Genomic DNA, 19,205 nt, shown 5'->3' with positions numbered 1-19,205 from the left:
TCGTCTCATCCTCATACAGTAACTTGTGTATTTCTGTATCCTATGTCCTCACCTTCTCTAGGAAGTCTTCTTTGATTAATCTCGCCTATCCGATCATCACTCCCCCCCCCAGAATTAGTGGATTTAGGATTTTCAGGTATTTGAAAGCATTTTCATGTAGGGACTATTCAGCTTCTCAAGGGTACAAAAGTCCAGTGTATCTTCACATGCCTGACTCACAACGCTGCATACAATTGGTACTCAGGAAATATGGACTGACTCATGAGAGCTCAGGCCTCTCTCAGAATGAAGCCCTTTGTACTTTGCATAAGAATTGCTAAGGCTTCTGGAATAATGTCTCCATTTGTATTAAAATTATGAAATCCAACAGACAGATTTTCCACCACTTAAAACCACACTAGATATAATCCCAAGGGGCAGCTATGTTCACTGGGAAAACCTGACTCAGCCGGTTTATTTCTTTTGAATCACTTAACTTCTGAATTTTCTCATTCAGTGGCTTAAACTCGACTTTAAGACTGCATGCACTCAAAACATTTGCATCTAATTGCAGCAGTAGTATGTTTCCCTGTTGCCGTCTGAAACATATTCATTATCAGTGTCAGGCTTACACTGAGAGGATTTGGTTATTTATATCTAAAAAATCAAATTCAGAAAGATAACTGAAGGCATGTAAGTCGATTTTTCTACTTTTTTATTGTCAGAATATGCAGGCTGTAGATACACAAATTCAAATCCTTGGCAAATCGTATTTGCAATGAGTGTTTGTCTAGAGATAAATGGATATGAGTAGAGAAAGTTATTTTAGGAATGATAAGTCAACATGAATTTTATTTTTGTAATGTATATATATATATATATATATTCAATATGTGTATGATTCAAGAAAATATTGTGTCTGGCAAGTAATTGCTGTAGCAATCCATGTAATGAAGAGATTTGAGCCTTATAAAAATGTATTTAAAACTGTGTTAAACCTTATTCCAAATTAAACATTAAGGTCTTGGTGTATGCTTATAACTACAGGGTTAAAACGGAGGTTTGAGTGGGCTGGGCGTGCATTCCCTGGGTTATCCATTTTATTAAGACCAACACATCTTCCTATTAGAATGCCGTGCCCTTGAGGGCACATGTGGCAAAGTTCCATACCTTTTGTTATTCCAGGATATAGTTAAATTAATTTAAGAACAAAGTGTTCCTGTAGATCCATCAGGTGTTGTTGCAGTAGTTTTAATCAGAACCAGAAGCATGCTGGCTGCCTCAGGTGATGTCACGGGAATAAATGTTGATTTCACGAATCCTATGCCCTGTGTGATCCACCACATTCTTGTCTAACATGTTTGTGAAACAGTAAGTTTCTTTCCTCAAAGCGGAAGGCTGCTGCTGAAGATTGATGTATTTTAAGGATGGATAGTGACCTTTGAAAGGTTTTCATAAATCACTTACAACTGACCTGCAAATACAAAGTGAAATGAATAGATGACACAGATCCTTGCCAATATTAACCCTAACTTTCACCTTAAATGCCCAGGTAATCCAAGAAGAACTGTTCTCTTGGCCTAAATTACTAGGAAACATCATGCCAGTTCTCTTCCTACATGAATATGCAGATGTATTGACATGAAGCTCCCGCTGCTGTTGAAAAGATCATATGTGTTTAACTAGAGAAAGGTGACAGGGTGGTCAGAAGCCACACCTGGGAGTCACCTGCAGGCTCAAAGATCAGAATAATGAAACACTATTAAGGATGGGTGGACACAACCCTCCAGTATTTATTGAGCCTCAATTCTTCATTGAACTGGGTCCAGTGGAGAGGGAATATTTTCAAACACACGCGAACGATTGCTGCCTACAAGGTGTTTCCCTCAGAAGCGGTCTGCTAGTCCACAGACAGACTGGACACTAATGAGAGGGCAGAAAAAAATAAATCCAGGGTGAATCTTGGGCTACAGACCATCATCATTCTTAAAATTCATCACTGGGAGAGATGAATGGACTGCAGTTGTCAAGGAAGTCTTCTGGCAGGCAGTGGGCTTTGAGCTGAGTTTTGAGGAGCGGGTAGCAATTCCCCAGGTGGAGGGGAGGTGGGGAGTTCAATACGGGGACAGGCTAGGCAGCGTGATGCATGTTCAGAGTGGTCACAGTTGAACCTCTCGCTTCTATAGAATTCAGCTTGCTGAGCAAATTCAGAAACAGGCGCTTTGTAACAGCTCCAGGTGCTTCTACTGTATGTGTTGCAAAAAAAATTATTGCGTATTTCTTACGTGGAGGAATGATACAAATGGCAGTGTTTGAGAGGAACTGGAGGCTAGTACCCTCCAGTCAGGAGGCTAGTACCCCAGTGCCAGGAGAGGTGTGGTTTAGTCTAGACAGCGCAGTGGGACTTGAGGAGGAACAAAAAGAGAGGTGATTCTGCTGAATTGCTAGGGGCTAACACAAGAGAAGTTATCTGGAAAATAGGAGTCATCTATAAAGCTTCTGATGTTATCCATGAGTTAAATTAGCAGAATATACTGTTTTAAGTGTAACGTACCTGCTGTTTGCTAAAAGTGCCGCTAGGTGGTGAACGTGTATTATTCGTGGCTTTAGCCGTTTGCTTCTCTTCTGGTGAAAGGGATTTAACTCATTTTGAAAATTCCAGTTCTTATTAAATCACATTAGATTTTCAATTAGTGAAATATCGCTTAATAACTTATGGAAATAGTTATTAATAGATATAGGAAACTGAAATATTACTCAGTGGTAGTTATTTCAAACACATAAGAACCTATGTACAAAATTAGAGCTATCTGAATAAAACTCCTATAGGATTCTCTATTTTATTTTAATTTTTCCTACTCAGTACCCACTCAGGAAACTTCCTTATTTTGTATTCAAGTAGTGACAAGTATCTTTGGTAATAAATGACATCAAACTGTTTGGGTGCTTAGAGATTTGGAGAACGTGCTACGTTCTAATATCGGAACTGACTGTTCTGGGTGAGAGCCTATTTCTTCTACTTAGCTGTTTGCAGTAGTGTGTTAGATAATACTCTTATCTGGCAGTGCTTCTGCTAGCACCAGGAAGCTCACTGAAAGTGTATCTTACTTGCACTGTCTCCCTCATGGTGTCTTACCTGACTGTAAGCATCAGGAAGTCAAGGCCTGTGTCTGCTGGGCTTAGCATTCTACTCCAGTGCCTGGTACGGTGCCAGACAGAGTAGATCCTCAGTGAGTTAATGAACTTTTTCTGCTAGTCAAAAAAATAATGTAGTGTCCTTTACACCTGATCTCAGTAAATCAGGTACAACTGTATAGTATATTTTTACCTTCTGAGAATGACTCGGAAGAAGTTCATGCAAAATTTTCATGTATTCTTTGTTTCTTGGAATCTTTCATTTAAAATATTTGCATGCATATATATGTGTGTGTGTGTATGTGTGTGTGTAAGAGGCCTGGCACTCTGGTTTTAATCTTTCTAGATTAACTCAGCAAGATTATGATTTGGGTTATGCTAAATTCTCAGGGTCAGCCTATATTTATATTGCTTATATTTATCTATATGAACATGGGAACACATCTTACAATAGGATAGAATATTTGGATTTGAGACTGTGCTTCCATAGCAATATTGTAAGTGTAGTGGTAGTGGTAGCTATTTTATGGAGTAATTAGTATTTGCCATTTAATATTTCCAATAATCAAGTATTGTCAATAATACTGTATAGGTAAAGAAGTTGAAGCCTAGATGGGATAAGTTAGGGTACACAAGGACAAATGGTTACCAAACTATGGTCCAAACCTGGGACTGTTTGGGTGCATAGCCTGGTACTTCACCTGATGCTATACTGCCTATCTCTACTACTATGTTGAATTTTTCTGCTTAAAAACCCATCCAAAGCAGTAAAAGAGAAACATTTATCTAAACATATTTATGGGGTTAGATACCTTGGATATAATGTATAAAGAATATTAAAATCTCTTTCAGAATAGCCATTTTGGAGGAAATTGCCATTAAACAAGAAAAAATCTACTTAATCTAATAGTAGTTCGGAAATTATTCACGACCCTTCTATATTGTAAGATCCTCTACTGGTCTGACCATTTCTACAGCCAGAGGAAAACCATCCTCTTGTCTAATATGTATTACATACTCAATAGTCCTATAAATCACAATTATTATTGCTTACTACAAATACAAACATAAGTTTAAGTATTACTTCATACTTAATACAAAACATAATGTAAACAAATACTTGATTAAAAGTGTAAAAACTGACACTATGGAGCTGCCACAGCAACGAGTCTGGGTCTCCAAATATTCTTGAAAACACAAGGGAGAGAAGAGGCACATCTCTGATACAGCCTGGCAAGGAATCAGGCACCTCCGGGTCTTCCCGGTGAGAGTAGGAAGGGTACAATCTCTTTTGGAAGGCGATTTGGCAGTGGGCATCAACATTACAAAAACACAAATCCTCTGGCCAAAACAATTCCACTTCCAGGAGTTTATCCTACAGATGTACTTACACATGTGTGAAATTGTCATATACACAAGGTATTCTTTGCTCCTACTTTTTTGTAGTAGCAAAATGTTGGTAAAGAACCTAAATATCCACTAAGGGAAAGCTGATTTAAAAAATTATAGTCGTCAGTACAATGGACTATTATGCAGTTGTAAGAATGAGGAAGTTTTTTAGCACTGATATGAAACAATCATATCTATATAGATAGATATAGGTATAATCCATAGTTAAGTAAGAAAGAAGGGCATGGCAATGTTTATAATATGGCACTATTTGTGCCTTAAGAAAAGAAGAAAGGAAAGAATAGACACAAACACACACATACACTCATGACTACATATATTTGCTTGACTATGCATAGAATAATCTCTGGGAGAATATGTAAGAAATTGATGACATTAGTTCCTTTCAGAAAGGGAAGCAAATTGGCCGGGAGCCAGGGAGCAAAAGGGAGGCTTTTCCATACATCTGAACATATATTATCTATTTTTTTTAAAAAAACTTATTTTTTAGTTTAAAAAACATATAGATACATGTACATCCTTCAATCCTGCATTTCAGGTTCTAGGACTTTAGCTTGAGGGTATCATAAAAGACGTATCAGGGCTTCCCTGGTGGCGCAGTGGTTGAGAGTCCGCCTGCCGATGCAGGGGACACGGGTTCGTGCCCCGGTCCGGGAAGATCCCACATGCCGCGGAGCGGCTGGGCCCGCGAGCCATGGCCGCTGAGCCTGCACGTCCGCAGCCTGTGCTCCGCAACGGGAGAGGCCGCAACAGTGAGAGGCCCGTGTACCGCCAAAAAAAAAAAAAAAAAAAAAAAAGAGGTACCAAAGATTTATGCCCAAAGATGTTCGTTGTATGATTATTTTTAATGATAAAATAGGGAAATCAATGAAATGTTCAGCATTTAGCCATTAAAGCCATGAAATATGTGCATAAGTGCACATACTACACATCTCCTTTGTAAAATGCAACAAATTTATATGTTAAATATCAGAGATTCGGCTCAAGACTGTCTTGTTCGTTGAATCCTTAGCATCTGACACATAATACACACTTGATTAATAATCAAGAAAGATTAATAAACAGAAAAGAGACTGGAAGAATATTTTCTAAAATGTTAATGGTTACCATAGGTGTTTACTTTCTTCTGTGCTTGTTTTTATTTTCCAAATTTTACACAATAAGCATGTACTCTTTCTATGATTGAAAAGAGGGACACTAAGTGTTGTAAGACTGCATCCTAAAAAAAATTCGTGTTTTTCATGCCATGCTTATCTATAGAAGAATGAATAGCTATTTTAATGAGTACTAGTGAGTGTTTACATTTGATCAGCAGTGCTTACAGAAATTCTGGAAAGGATGGTGGTGGTGTGTAAGTGGCAGCTGGTACATTTAGTGAGTATTGGAGGTACATGAGGGGATAATTTGAATGCTAATTACAGTACCACTCTGCACTTAGGAGGGATCACAGAACGAGGATTAGGGTTATTTGATTGAATGGAGTTATAGTTACATTGAGATCTTTTCTGTAACATTAGACCTGATTCTTGTTTTTTCCTTGTTTTTGACTACAGACAGATCTAGGTTCTGGTCCCCGTGCAGCAACTTACATATTCTGTGATCTTTCTAAGATTATATTTCTCCATCTGCAAAATGAGGCTAATAGTATGATCTTTGCAGGGTTGTTCGTAGAGTATATTCCTAATGCAAGTGAAGAGTTTAGCCCAGGACCTGGCATATAGAAGACACTCAGGATGCCTCCCTCCCCCTTCTGCTTCTCCCACACCCATCACTGTGTCCTGGGTGTGAATGAAGAACTAAAAGTTGGTTTAGAAATAGAGAAAGGACTAATTTTTTAGACAAACATTTTACTTAATCCTACTAATGATCCCTTAAGATATAGATCATCCCATTTTATTAATATGGGCAGGGAGTGCTGCCTGAGGAGCTGTGACCATCCAAAAACCACAATGATTAGCACCTACGATGTGTTGATACAAGGTATACACTGACCCTCTCTGTGACCTCTAGAATTTTGTTCCAAGGGAAGAAGATGGAAATCCTCTATCGATTGTATTGCTGTGCCTGAGGACACTGCAGAACTTATTACATTAGTATGGGTTTTGGATGTTTGCCTAAAGCCACAAAGCTTTTGATGTCCACCTTCTGGCCCTGAGAAATTTCTCATCACTCATATAATTCCTGCAAATAAGATAATTTTTCATTAAAAGTCCTGCTTTATCTGCTCCTCCTTGTTCTCTGACTTCAATTGCATTAAAAAAATTCTTTTAAATACTAATTTCACAAAATACTTTTCTAATGTGTGTTCCAATTAACTTTTAACACTCTAAACGCAATGAGCTTGTTTAAATAATAAAGTAGATGAGAATGACCATATTTGGAATAGATAAAATTACTCTATAAGTAATTGTGCAAAATTAAGCTTTAAATTTTGAAGGTATAAGACTTTAACTTATAAAAACATTTTTTATATATGAATGATATGACTAAATGACTAAAATGTTAATTTCTCAATGAAGCTAATAGGGTACTAAGGTGCAATATACAAACCATTTAGATAGATGAGTATTTTATCCTGGCCAAAATAAAATTCATAGCAATCAGCAATACTAAAACAAATATTTCTTAAACCATGTTTCTTAAATGCAGTCACTGAGGACTAACTTCTCCCCCGTACTGATGAAACTCACAGAATGTGTGCCACTAGGTGTCTCTTCCACAAAATGACCTTACGTTGATACCTGGCATCAATGTTTTACATTTTCAGTTGATATTGCCCATTATCTCTGCTAAGCTAGAGGAAATAAGTAAATGACCATATCCTAGAGAAAAGTATTTAAATGATCCTCAGAAATAGAAAAACAAGAATGCAGAAATTAGAAGGAAAACTTTGGCATTTGTACTAATAAAGTGAATAATAAAAATTCTTTTTTTTAAAATGTCAATTTATAATGTGGTCTTTGTTTCCCCCAGCTAACTATCTGTCTGGAGGATGATAATTCTATTTGTGTTTATGCGTAGCAGCAGTTTGGCTCAGATAAAATATCTAATTCATAATACTGGTAGATGTGCCAAAAAGCCACACAAACCAGAAGGTTAAAAATAATTTCTATCAACTCTGCACAGGGTGTTTGAGGAAGAGCAGATTGTTGTAACTTTTATGCTTACAATCAGGGCGCTTTCATAAACAGAGGCATTTGAACATTTGCATATACCTGATATCATAGAAACACCAAAAATTGGGTAGGGAAAGTCGACATTTATTGTAATCTATCTTCCAACCCTCAATGATAGTAACAAAAATAATAGTGATAATATTTAAATGGTAATAAGTAACGTTTTTGAGAACTTACTATATACTGAGAGAAGGCAAAATGCTTTACAAATTCAGGGTTAATTTACCATATTAGACTCAAAATGACCTTAAATCCCTCTAAGTGTGTAGTGATTTATTAATCTCTGAGAGGAAGTATACCTAAAATAGTTTTCTTTGTCCTCCTGGAAAGTGTACTCAAAGAAAAGTACTAGAAGTAAATCACATCCTCTTGAGGCAGCACTATTTCCCAACTCCTTGCTATTGGAGGTTTTCTTCATATGTTTTCAAAACAGGTACTTGATTTTATGTTGGTCAGATTCTCATGCAATTTGTGTGTGTGTGTGTGTTTGGCTTGAGTTGCTAACATTAACTGTGATTCAGAACTCAAAGTGTTTATGATTTTACTGTAGAGGTTTCAAATGGTAATAAATATCTATTTCGAATTCCCTTCTGAAACACATGGGAATAGGGGGTTTACCAGGGAAGAATGGGGTTCACAGGATGAGAGGCATGTAACTTACAGACAGCAGGTAGGGGGACCTTTGTGAGATGCCCAATGAGATCCTCCTTCTACCTGGTATGGCTTTGAAACTTGCCTCTGGGTCACCACCTGTGTGCAGGGCCTTCTCTGTCACCAATTCTTTCAGCTTCCATGGAAAACAATTCCTCATTCTTATTTGATGCTGGTATCTCCGGCACAAACAGGACTGGGGGTAGAAGGTCCAGTCAGAATATAGACTTGAGGGATATTTATTTCAAGAGCCAGACCGAGTATAACACACTTTACTAAAACTAGAACAGCTTGTGGTGGGACAGTAGTAACCTTTTTGTTTTTCTTCTTTACTGTGACCAGTGGATGCAAATGCACCTGGAGGTCAACAAAGATCCTTTTCTACTTCTTGGGATCAGCACATAACTCCCTGACAGACAATATAAATCTGATGGGGCTGTTGACATACCTTAGAGACTGATTTCTGCCATCATGCCAGCATAATGAAACAAACTAAACTACCTGCGACCTGGCCAAATTCTAGATTGTTTATTCAGTTACTTAGCCAAGAACTGTCTTTAGTGCCCTTAGAGATCAAAAGAGCCAGGAAGAAGCAGGAATTGGTGAGAAAGAAAGAGCCATAGAGCCATAGCCACAGCCATATCTTCTTGTTCTTTGGCACCAGGTTTTGTCTCAAGTGCAGGCTGGATCACCAGTTCTGCTGGGGAGTCTTGATGCAAAAGAAGAGTCTGTTTTTCTCTTTAGAGGAGCAAATCGTGGCTATTAAACAAAATTCGGGTTGAGACATTTTAACAGTACGGTATGTGACATCATTTTAAACGTCATAAAAGGGAGTTTAAAAAAAGACTGGCTAGGCAAGATTGATAAAATTCTTAATTTTATTAAGGCAGTGAAAGAGACTGAAATGCAAAATCAATAGCAAGGAGGACAGTGCAGAGCTCATATACATCACCTGACAAGGCCTGTGAACAGACCTGAGAAAGACAGTGTATTTCCCAGTGAAAAGACAGTTGCATGCCCGCTACCGCTACACCAGCTTCTACCAGCCGCTGCCCCAGCTCGCTCTCAGTGAATGATTTTTCCGCCTGCGTCACTGAGAAAGCAGAAGCAATTAGGAACCCCCTACATGTTCACGTCTTTCTTCCGCCAAATCTCAGACCTACTTCACGTGCACCGCACTCTTACCTTCCCTTTCCTCCCGTCACAGGGAGGAGGTATCCCTGCCTCTTCCTCCACTGGGCTGTGTCCCATCCCTTCCCACACGCGTCACCCCTGCAGTTAGTGCCCCTTTCCTGCAGCATCCCTTTCTCCTCTATACTAGATCATTCCAAGAGCAGGTGACACACAGTAGCAGAGCACTTCTCAAACTTTAACGTGTGTAGGAATCACCCGGGGATATTGTTAAAATGCAGATCAGAATTTGAGTAAGGCTGCATTTCTCATCTTCCAAAAAAAAACAATCCCCTCTTTGACACCATACATATATACTCTCCACTTTCTGAGACAGGTGTTTACAATGTGTCTGCTTTTCACTCACATTTGCTGCTCAGTCTATCCTAAGCTTCTGTCCCCACCACTGAACCAAAATTGCTTTTGTCAATAAACTCCATTTGCCGAATCCATTGGCAGGCACTACTTGACCTTGCTGCAGCGGAGTTTCAGAGACATTACCCCTCCCTCCTTGAAACACTTCCTTTTGACTTCTGAGATGTGACTTCCTAATTTTTCTTCTACTTCAGACTTTTTCAGTCTCCTTTGCTGGCCCCTCCTGATCTGCCCAACAGCTAAGCTTTGTTGTGCCTTGGGGCTCTGTCCTGTTCCTGTCCCTGGGTGACTCCTTCTGTTCCCATGACTCTGTGGGCCTTCTAAATGCCAAGGACTTTCAAATCTGTGTCTCTGGCCCTGACTCATATATCCATCCACCTATTGATATCACCTCCTGAATAGCCAACAGGCATGCTTTTTCATGGCCCAAGCGCAGCTTTTCATCTCCTTTTCTCCTAAGTATGCTCTTCTTCTCCTCTTCTCTAGCTCAATAAAACCAGCCTCATTTACCCAGTCCCTCAACCAAGAATGTAGGCAGTTCTTTGATTTCTCTTTTTCTCACCTCGCAGAGCCAATCCAGTAACGTGTCTACAGCGACCTTACTTCTGAAACATCCTGAATAGGCCTACTTTGGCTTAGAGCAAGTAGGCATATTCCCTTGTGGACCACAACTATAACATCCTATCTTGTTTTTCCTCTACATTATGCCTAAATGGTCTTTTAAAAATGTAAATTAGCTCATGTTATTTCCCTGCTTGAAACACTCTGATGGCTTCCCATCACGCCTAGAATAAAATCTCCATGGCTTACTTTGGTTTACAAGGCCTTCTGTAGCATCACCTGTTTCTCTGCTATCTTCCCATTCCTCTCACGGCTTCACCTGGCTACCACGTCTGCGCATCCTTTGTTTCCTAAGACAAGTTCAGTTTGTCTCTCCCTTAGTGCATTTGTATTGCCTGTACTGGTTCCCCTGATCTTTTCCTGGCTAGTCCCCTCCTTGTTCTGGTTATTACCTCTTTCCTTCCACGTTGGTCCCCACCCACCCTTCTCCCTCACACCACATTTTCCGGATCCCTTGACAATAGCTTTTGGGGGACTTGGCCAATGGGAGATGCTGGAAGGAGGGAAGAAGGAAAAGAAACAGGAGAATTTCCTTCTCTCTCTCTGTGTCTTTCCTCTTCCCCCACCACTTCTGGAGGCATTTTCCAGAGACAGCCTCTCCTCCACAATCCCAAGTACTGCCAAGCAGCGCCAGCCATGACTCCAGTTCTTGTCATGATTCGTCCACATGGTCTAACATCTGGGCCCCAGTAACATCCCCTCCCTCGGGTAGGCTTCCTGCATTGCCGATGTCTATCACACTGTTATCCTCACTTCTTCCATCAGCAGGGTAACCACTTCTCTGTGTGAAATTCTGGTTGTTTGAAATACCTAAAGTAGTTTCTATTTCCCTAACCAAAACAGGTCTCAACTGTGAAGTTCGTCCTCAGAGCAGCCCTCCCTGACCTCTGGGTCACTGTCCGGCCCATGCACCCAGTTCAAGTCTCTTCATTGCATTTTTCACTTTCTGCTCTTTTCCTTCTTCATTTACTTATACGTTTGTTTGGTGCTGTCTTGTTTATCACTGTATGCCCAGAGCTTTGAATAGTGTCTTATACATAGCTGCAATTCAGTAAGTCTTTATTGAATAAAGGAATAAAGGAGATGGACTGAGATTTGGCTAAACAATACTGCTCAGATGGGGAGGTCATGTGAATGAAGCTAGTGACCGTCAGGCTTCTAAATGCAAATTTCAAGAAGAAAGAAAGAAAGAGAGACAGAGAGAAGGAGGGAGGGAGGAAGGAAGGAAAAGAGAGAAAGGAAGGAAAATAAGAGAGAGAGGGAGAAACTAGGCAAAAATAGAAAGTGTTACCCCTTGGGAAGAAAGACAATTAGTGGGGAGAAGGAAACTAATCATTATTTAATATCTACTAATGTGCCAGTTGCTTTATGTACATGATTTCTTTCTGTTCCCATATCAACACTCAGGTAGACATTATGTCCATCTTACTGATGGAGAAACTGAGTACCTGAGAGGTTAAATAACTTATATAAGGTCACACAGCTGTAAAATGCACGAGAGGATTCAAGCCCACAACAGCCATCTGCCTGATTAGGATAAGTACAACGTAGCCTGGATCCATGTCCATCCTACTTTTATTTTAAATACAGAACATTTAAATACAGATACATAAACTACCGTTTGTAGAGGACTTATTTTATCCTATTAAGTAAATGGCCCTCTCTAGTGTAAGAATTTGAGATACTTTTGCAAATTGATTCTCGTTTTTCTTGCCCTTTCTCACTTCCTTCTCCCCCTCCGCAAATAAACTGAAAGACAGACCATGATCCACACAACTAAGTAAACAACATGTTGCCATCAGCGCAGTAAAGTGGGCCTTTGCTCTTTTCTTCCAGGTTGGCTTCAGGATGAGCCTGTTTTTGTGATTTAGTCTGCAGTAAGGAAGAGGTTTAGGAGATAGGCCCACCCCATATATCAGCAGCATCCCATAGGGCACAGAGTTGGTTTTCAGGTATGTGCTACATATAGCATCAATAGAGAAAGATGGTCTAGTTCCCTCCAAATTCACCAGGCCCTTTATTTGTACTGACATCACCTCTGTTTTGTTGAATTTCATTGAAGAGACCAATTATCCTCTTAAAGGGGACAACTGAGTTCTCAATCTTGTCCTTGATTTGCTACATTATGCCCAGGTCTGAAAATGGTAGATGATATTAGATTATTCAGTGTATGGGGAAACTGAGGGAGAAAAGCCCCAAATGGTAGAACAAATTGTTTTTTCCTAACGCTTATCTCCCTTGTTTGGTGGATTCAAGTTAGGCCATTAACACAACTTTTTTTTTTTTTTAATTTTATTTTATTTATTTATTTTTGGCTTTGTTGTGTCTTTGTTGCTGGGCGTGGGCTTTCTCTAGTTGTGGTGTGCGGGGGCTACTCTTCGTTGTGGTGTGCGGGCTTCTCATTGTGGTGGCTTCTCTTGTTGCAGAGCGTGGCCTCTAGGCCCGTGGACTTCAGTAGTTGTGGCTCACAGGCTCAGTGGTTGTGGCTCGTGGGCTCTAGAGCACAGGCTCAGTAGTTGTGGCACATGGGCTTAGTTGCTCCGCGGCCTGTGGGATCTTCCCGGACCAGGGCTCGAACCCATTTCCCCTGCATTGGCAGGCGGATTTTTAACCGTTGCGCCACCAGGGAAGCCCCATTAACACAACTTTGACATTGCTTTTTCCCTGATTTGTTCTTAAGATGTTTCCCTATTCTCAAACATCATGCACTCAGAACACTGAAAACTTAGAGCAAACAAGCAAATCACAGAAATTAAATAGCAATAAAACTGTTGTTGGCTTCATGTAAAAAACAAAGTGTCATCCAATATTTAAATGGCGGTTATTTCCAGAAACTTGGCAATTGTAACCATACAAATGATGAAATTCATTCCACTCACAGTCCATCTCTGTTTGGAAAGGAAATACCAGCAGTGTTTGAAAAATGGATTATTAAAGACCTTGGTCTGCTGAAGGTGGCTCGTATGTTCTATTTGCTAACACAGCATCTTGTTGGGGGAAAAAAAAATAATAAGTGCAGCTTTTCCCTACCCCAGATTATTTTCACTACTGATCTTTAGAGCAGGAAATAAAAAACAGCTAATGGTTCACAGGGCATGTGGAATTAGTTTAAGCAAAGCCAAGTCCTGGTCCTGCTGACGGCCTCCTCTCTCCTGTGCTGTTTTGTCTATGCCGGCCTTAGAATATGTCAACAAATCTCTTTTAAGCTCAGATGGGAAGAAAGGATGGTGATCCTCTCTCTTTCTGTAAGGGAGTAATTTACAACAGATGTGCTTTTTCAGAAAGGTACAAGTTCGTCTTGTAAAATATTTGTAAAGAAAAATAGCCTCCGGATTTCACAAAGCAATCCTTACTCAGTCTTGGAGATGTCACAAAGAGCATTGCTTTTATAATACTAATACGATTCTGTGCTCAGACAATTTGATTAAACTCAAGATGAGTTTTTGGGAAGAGCCAAGTTTAAACATCTAAAACAATGTAGTGAAGAAATACCATATGTGACTTGATGGCTTTTTGACAATGACCTGAAAGGAGCCCAGTTTCAGTTATGAGACCTGGGTTAAAGTCCCAGGAACTCTTTCTAACTAGAGTAATGAGATCCTAACTTCTCCAAACCTCACTTTCCTTATCCATAAAATGGCGAAACCACCTGACCCTGCCATCCAAGTGGGAAGATAAGTTAAAAATGCTTTATAAGGGCTTCCCTGGTGGCACAGTGTTTGAGAGTCTGCCTACCGATGCAGGGGACACGGGTTCGTGCCCCGGTCCGGGAAGATCCCAAGTGCCGCACAGCGGCTGGGCCCGTGAGCCATGGCCGCTGGGCCTGCGCGTCCGGAGCCTGTGCTCCGCAACGGGAGAGGCCACAACAGTGAGAGACCCGCGTACCGCAAAAAAAAAAAAAAAAAAGCTTTATAAAGTCCTCTACAAGGTGAATGATTTTCATAACAAATCTATTGAAGAAAACATCCTCGAAGGTTCCACACCTTCGTGTACATGCTTTTTTGTATATGGAGTAAAAGGAATTTTTTTTTAAACTACTTTAGTAAGTAGATTAGCAACAAAGCTCGTGCTGTTTAAGATAAAATAATAAATTCTGGCCTTGATTCAGCCATGAGCCTTGTTGAAGAACAAGTCACTGATTCTAACGGGAAGTGTTACCTGCATAAGCGCTGACAGAAAAATCACGGGAGAAAAAGGTGTGTGCTTTGCATGAGTACGACTAACTTTGGCCTTAGAGAGTGTGCAACTTTCAGGATGCAGGGCATACTGTAAACAGGTGAATTTACTCCTCATTTTTCAAATCCCATATCTCAGATGACAACAGATATGGCTGGAGGCACCAAAGGAGAGTGAGCGTAGATTGGGGTAGAAGTTTGAGTTGGGATGCGAGGCGTCTGGTCTTTGGTTTGCTAATTAGGGAATGAGAATAATCCCTTTACCCTTGTGTGACCATTGCAAGGATCATGTAAAATGATACGTGTGAGATAATCTGATTGTATTAGATGTATAATTCTAAGGAATTATATAAACACACTATTCCTTAGATATATCATAAATAATAAGGGAGAAAACTCTGTCATCTTTATAGAGATTTAATAAATTTAGCATTTAAAAGTTTTTCTGTACTTCCTTTTCAGTCTCTTCAAATTGTTGATAACGTTAATGCCTAATACGTACTGAGCACTTCCTATGTTCTAGACATTTGGGGTAAATGCTTTAAATGGATTAAGCTCATTTAATTTTATAACCATCACTGAGGTAGGTTCTGTTATTACCCCCATTTTACAGATGAAGATAAGTAAATTGCTCAAAACCACACAGTTAAGGCAATAATGGAGGTGGGGTCTGAACCAGGTTTAGCCACAGAGCCAGTTAGTCAGAAATCTAGTCATCCTCTAAGACTGTGGTCGTCCAGAAGACTCACAGCCTTCTCTAAACTCAGTTGCCCTCTCAGCTGTGCATTTGAACTCTAATCAGATTTAAAAACCCATTTGGAAACGAAACAAATGATTTCAAAAGAGGGTTTTAAAAACACACGCACAGGGCTTCCCTGGCGGCGCAGTGGTTGAGAGTCTGCCTGCCGATGCAGGGGACACGGGTCCGTGCCCCGGTCCGGGAAGATACCACATGCCACGAAGCGGCTGGGCCCGTGAGCCATGGCTGCTGAGCCTGCGCGTCCGGGGCCTGTGCTCCGCAACGGGAGAGGCCACAACAGTGAGAGGCCCGCGTACTGAAATAAATAAATAAATAAAAATATAAGAACACACACACGTACACTCAACTTTTTCATTAGAAATTGGGATAAAGAAGAACTCTCCTGGCTTGCTGTTTGGATTCAGAAACAAGCCAGTGCTTCTCTTCGCTACTGTCACTCAGGCTTACAGTACTGACCCCATAGAAAGGGCAGGAGAAATTTCATCCACCAGCAATGTCCTCAAATAAGCTTTCAAATGGCTACCAGCGGCAGAGGCTATTCCACACCCTTGTTATCTTCTCTGTAAACCTGCTAATTTGTCACCAGAAGGGAGTTTAGGACATACCTTGTTTAACCTTTTTTTTTTTTTTTCCAAATGGGGTCTAAGCAGAAGCAGTAACTTGTCGTAGGCCACCATAATCCCGAGTGTGCTTTCACATTTTTTAACCCTTTCCACAATGTGTTCATTTTGACTTTACGGAATTTTTATCTCAACACTTGTATTGTACTGTCCTGGGTGAAAGTATGCTTTGTCACTTATTTTCCTGTCTGGTTATTTGGGAACAGCAGCCTCACAGCTTCTGGTGTGGCTTCGATCAAGGTTAGCCCGGAGCCAGGCCTTCCGGCCCTTGCACTTGAGAGTCCATCTGAAAGCAGAGTTTCTCCTGGGACAGAAAGCCTTGAGAGGGGATCATCTGGAGAACGGCTCTCTGGAAAGTGTATTTCCTGCCTGCTGGCAGGGAGATTAAGTCAAAGGTTTTGATACTGATATATAGTCCTAATCTTGCAAGAACTTTCAAGAACTATCAGGGCAGTTATAAGGAGTTTTCTTAAATCATTAGGAAGAGGGAGATAGGCAAGTCCCTTAGAGTCTACATGATGAGGGCTTTGTCAAGCAAGAAATTTAGCTTCAGGGACCTCTCTCCCCCCTGACAACAGGTACATCTGCATCCCCTGGGTGCTTTCTGTAAGGTTTATATACATTTATATTTAATGGAAATTTAACATTTTATGTATAGCCTTTTTTTTTTTTTTTTTTTTTGTGGTACGCGGGCCTCTCACTGCTGTGGCCTCACCCGTTGCGGAGCACAGGCTCCGGACGCGCAGGCTCAGCGGCCATGGCTCACGGGTCCAGCCACCCCGCGGCATGTGGGATCTTCCCGGACCGGGGCACGGACCCGTGTCCCCTGCATCGGCAGGCGGACCCTCAACCACTGCGCCACCAGGGAAGCCCTATGTATAGCCTTTTACAAATAATTATTTTTGCTTAATTAGAAATTAATATGAGTAGTCAGCAAGTTTTATTTTTGCCTTGGCTTCAAGTCATTTTCGTTTCTGATAGAAGATATGTTCCTTCCCTTCCTCATATTCACCTCCCGGACTCTCTCCATCTCCTCCCCCTCCTCCTTCTATCCCATGGGGTGTCTCCTCTTCAGGTTTTCCTCTCCCCTTCCACTTTCTCTTTCCCTCAGTTTCCTCCTCTCCCTTTTTGCTCTTTCTTCCTTTTATCTCCTTCCTTCCTTCCTCTCTTCCCTTCCTTCCCTTCTTTCTTCTTTTCCTTCCCCTTCCTCCCTCCCTTCCTCTTCCTTTCCCTTTCTTTCTTTTTTTCTTTCTTTCTCTCTCTCCCTTCCTTCCTTCCTTCCTTCTTTCCTTCCTTCCTTCCTTCTTTCCTCCCTTTCTTTTCCCTTCCTTTCCTTCCATGCTTTCTTTCCTGGCTTTCATCATAACCTTAAGAGTGCCAACTGCCATTTTTAAATGCCTGTTGTTTACATTGCCTAGCCCAGGGGATACCTCTTTCCAAATTTTTGTTATTTTACAATCACCTTTAAAGTTCCATGCAAAAAGCATAACATTAAATTAATGGGGCAAGGCACAACTAAATGTGATGAAAAATTGTACTGTAGAAAATGAGTACTGAAAAGCTTAGTACCTTGAACAGAGGAAGCAAAAAATTAAGATGAGGTAAATACTCATTCTGGATAAAAAAATGTGTAGAGTCAGGGGAAGGGGAAAAAAAGTCTTCTCAATGTAACATTATAAAGAATCTAATACCATTTTCTAAAATGGAAACTGACAAGTTAACACTAAGACATCTGGGGCAAAACTAAACATGCCTAAAAGGTTTCATATATTTAGGAATTCTCGCTAATATTTCAAAATTTTGTTTTTAATATGAGCAAAAATAAATAAAATAATTTGAATTCTCTTAATAAGTAATTGTATACATAGTTTTATTACTACTACTACTAATAATAGTTATTTGTACCAGGCATTGTACTAAGAGCTCTACATGGCTTATCTTATTTAACTTAGTCCTCTTTATAACCCTGAAATGTAAATGTTTTTGAGAACTGTTTTATTTTTTAAGAGAAAATATACTGTCTTTAAATGGTCTCCATGTGTCTTCTTAAACTTAACCATATCTCAGAATCCTTTAATGTTTCAATGGAGTGTTCCTACTTTCAAGGTTAATATGAGGAAAAGCCAAGGCACCCAGTAACCTGGGTAAGATTTGATATCATAAAAACTGTGTAAGACACTGAGATAAGATTCAGTAGTCAAGAGTCTCTGTGAGTTGTTAAGTTGCTCTCTGGGAGAATTTCAGTGCTCTAGATTTCAGGCTGAAGGGTAGTTTTCTATATCTGAAAAAGAAGGAATATTGGCACAGAGAAAACATTTCACTACTTTGTGTACCTTTATTCAATCTGTACCTCATGTCTACTATTTCCATAGGTTAGAAGCATAGATCTGAGAGGAAGTCTGTATTGCAGGGCATTTTACTGAGTGAAGTAAGAAAGCAGTGCACAAAAACCATCTTTAGCATAAAAGATAAATCCCGTGAACCCTAAACATATTCCAAACACAATGTACACTTCGTGCTCTGTGAGGTTTAGTTTGCTCACAGAAGAGCTGTAGTCAACAGTAAACTAGAACAGTTATGTCTCATAGCAGATATCAGTCTGACTGTTCCCCTTTGCCAGAGGTTACACAGCAAGACTTTAAAGGAAAAGCAGAGTTATGATCCAGATTAGCTCTTTGGGGTGCAAATTTGCATGCCTCTTCTGTGAAATCCTCAGTAAGGTGAACATATGCTCTGGTTTCCTGGGACAGTTCCGTTTTATGCTCATCCTGATGTAAGACTTAATAGCTCTCTCCCTTAACACTCTTAAGACACTCTCAACCTAGAAAGAAAGTGAAATAACGTTAATTTTGTAACATCAATATTTTGAGCAAACATGTTCTGTATACCTGCTGTGATCGATACAGCACAGGTGTCCAAGAGATTCATTTTCTATGATGTCAGCAGGGCTGACAGTGACCTCTTTGGCATCAGTGACTGTGGCAGGATGCAGCTGGATGCACGAAGACCCCAACCCCACAGTACACATACCCTGACACCTATCACATTGGCTTCTCGTTCCCATTTGGAACGAATCAGTGAATGGGAGCACTTGTCATTTTGGTTTGAAAGTCAATGAACAGGATTCCCCAAA

The 19,205-nt window shown here is 40.2% G+C and overlaps 1 protein-coding gene across 15 annotated transcripts in view; it reads left to right on the top strand.

The window, feature by feature from the left end:
• The window catches only part of MCTP1 (multiple C2 and transmembrane domain containing 1), a 541,550-nt gene that overhangs the window by 497,789 nt on the left and 24,556 nt on the right, over window positions 1-19,205 (top strand). The gene's annotated exons all lie outside the window — the stretch shown is intronic.

Source organism: Globicephala melas, chromosome 3 (assembly GCF_963455315.2).
Source record: "Globicephala melas chromosome 3, mGloMel1.2, whole genome shotgun sequence".
NCBI lineage: Eukaryota > Metazoa > Chordata > Mammalia > Artiodactyla > Delphinidae > Globicephala > Globicephala melas.
Note: the sequence above shows the minus strand (reverse complement) of the source record. Positions and strands in the feature narration are given on the sequence as shown.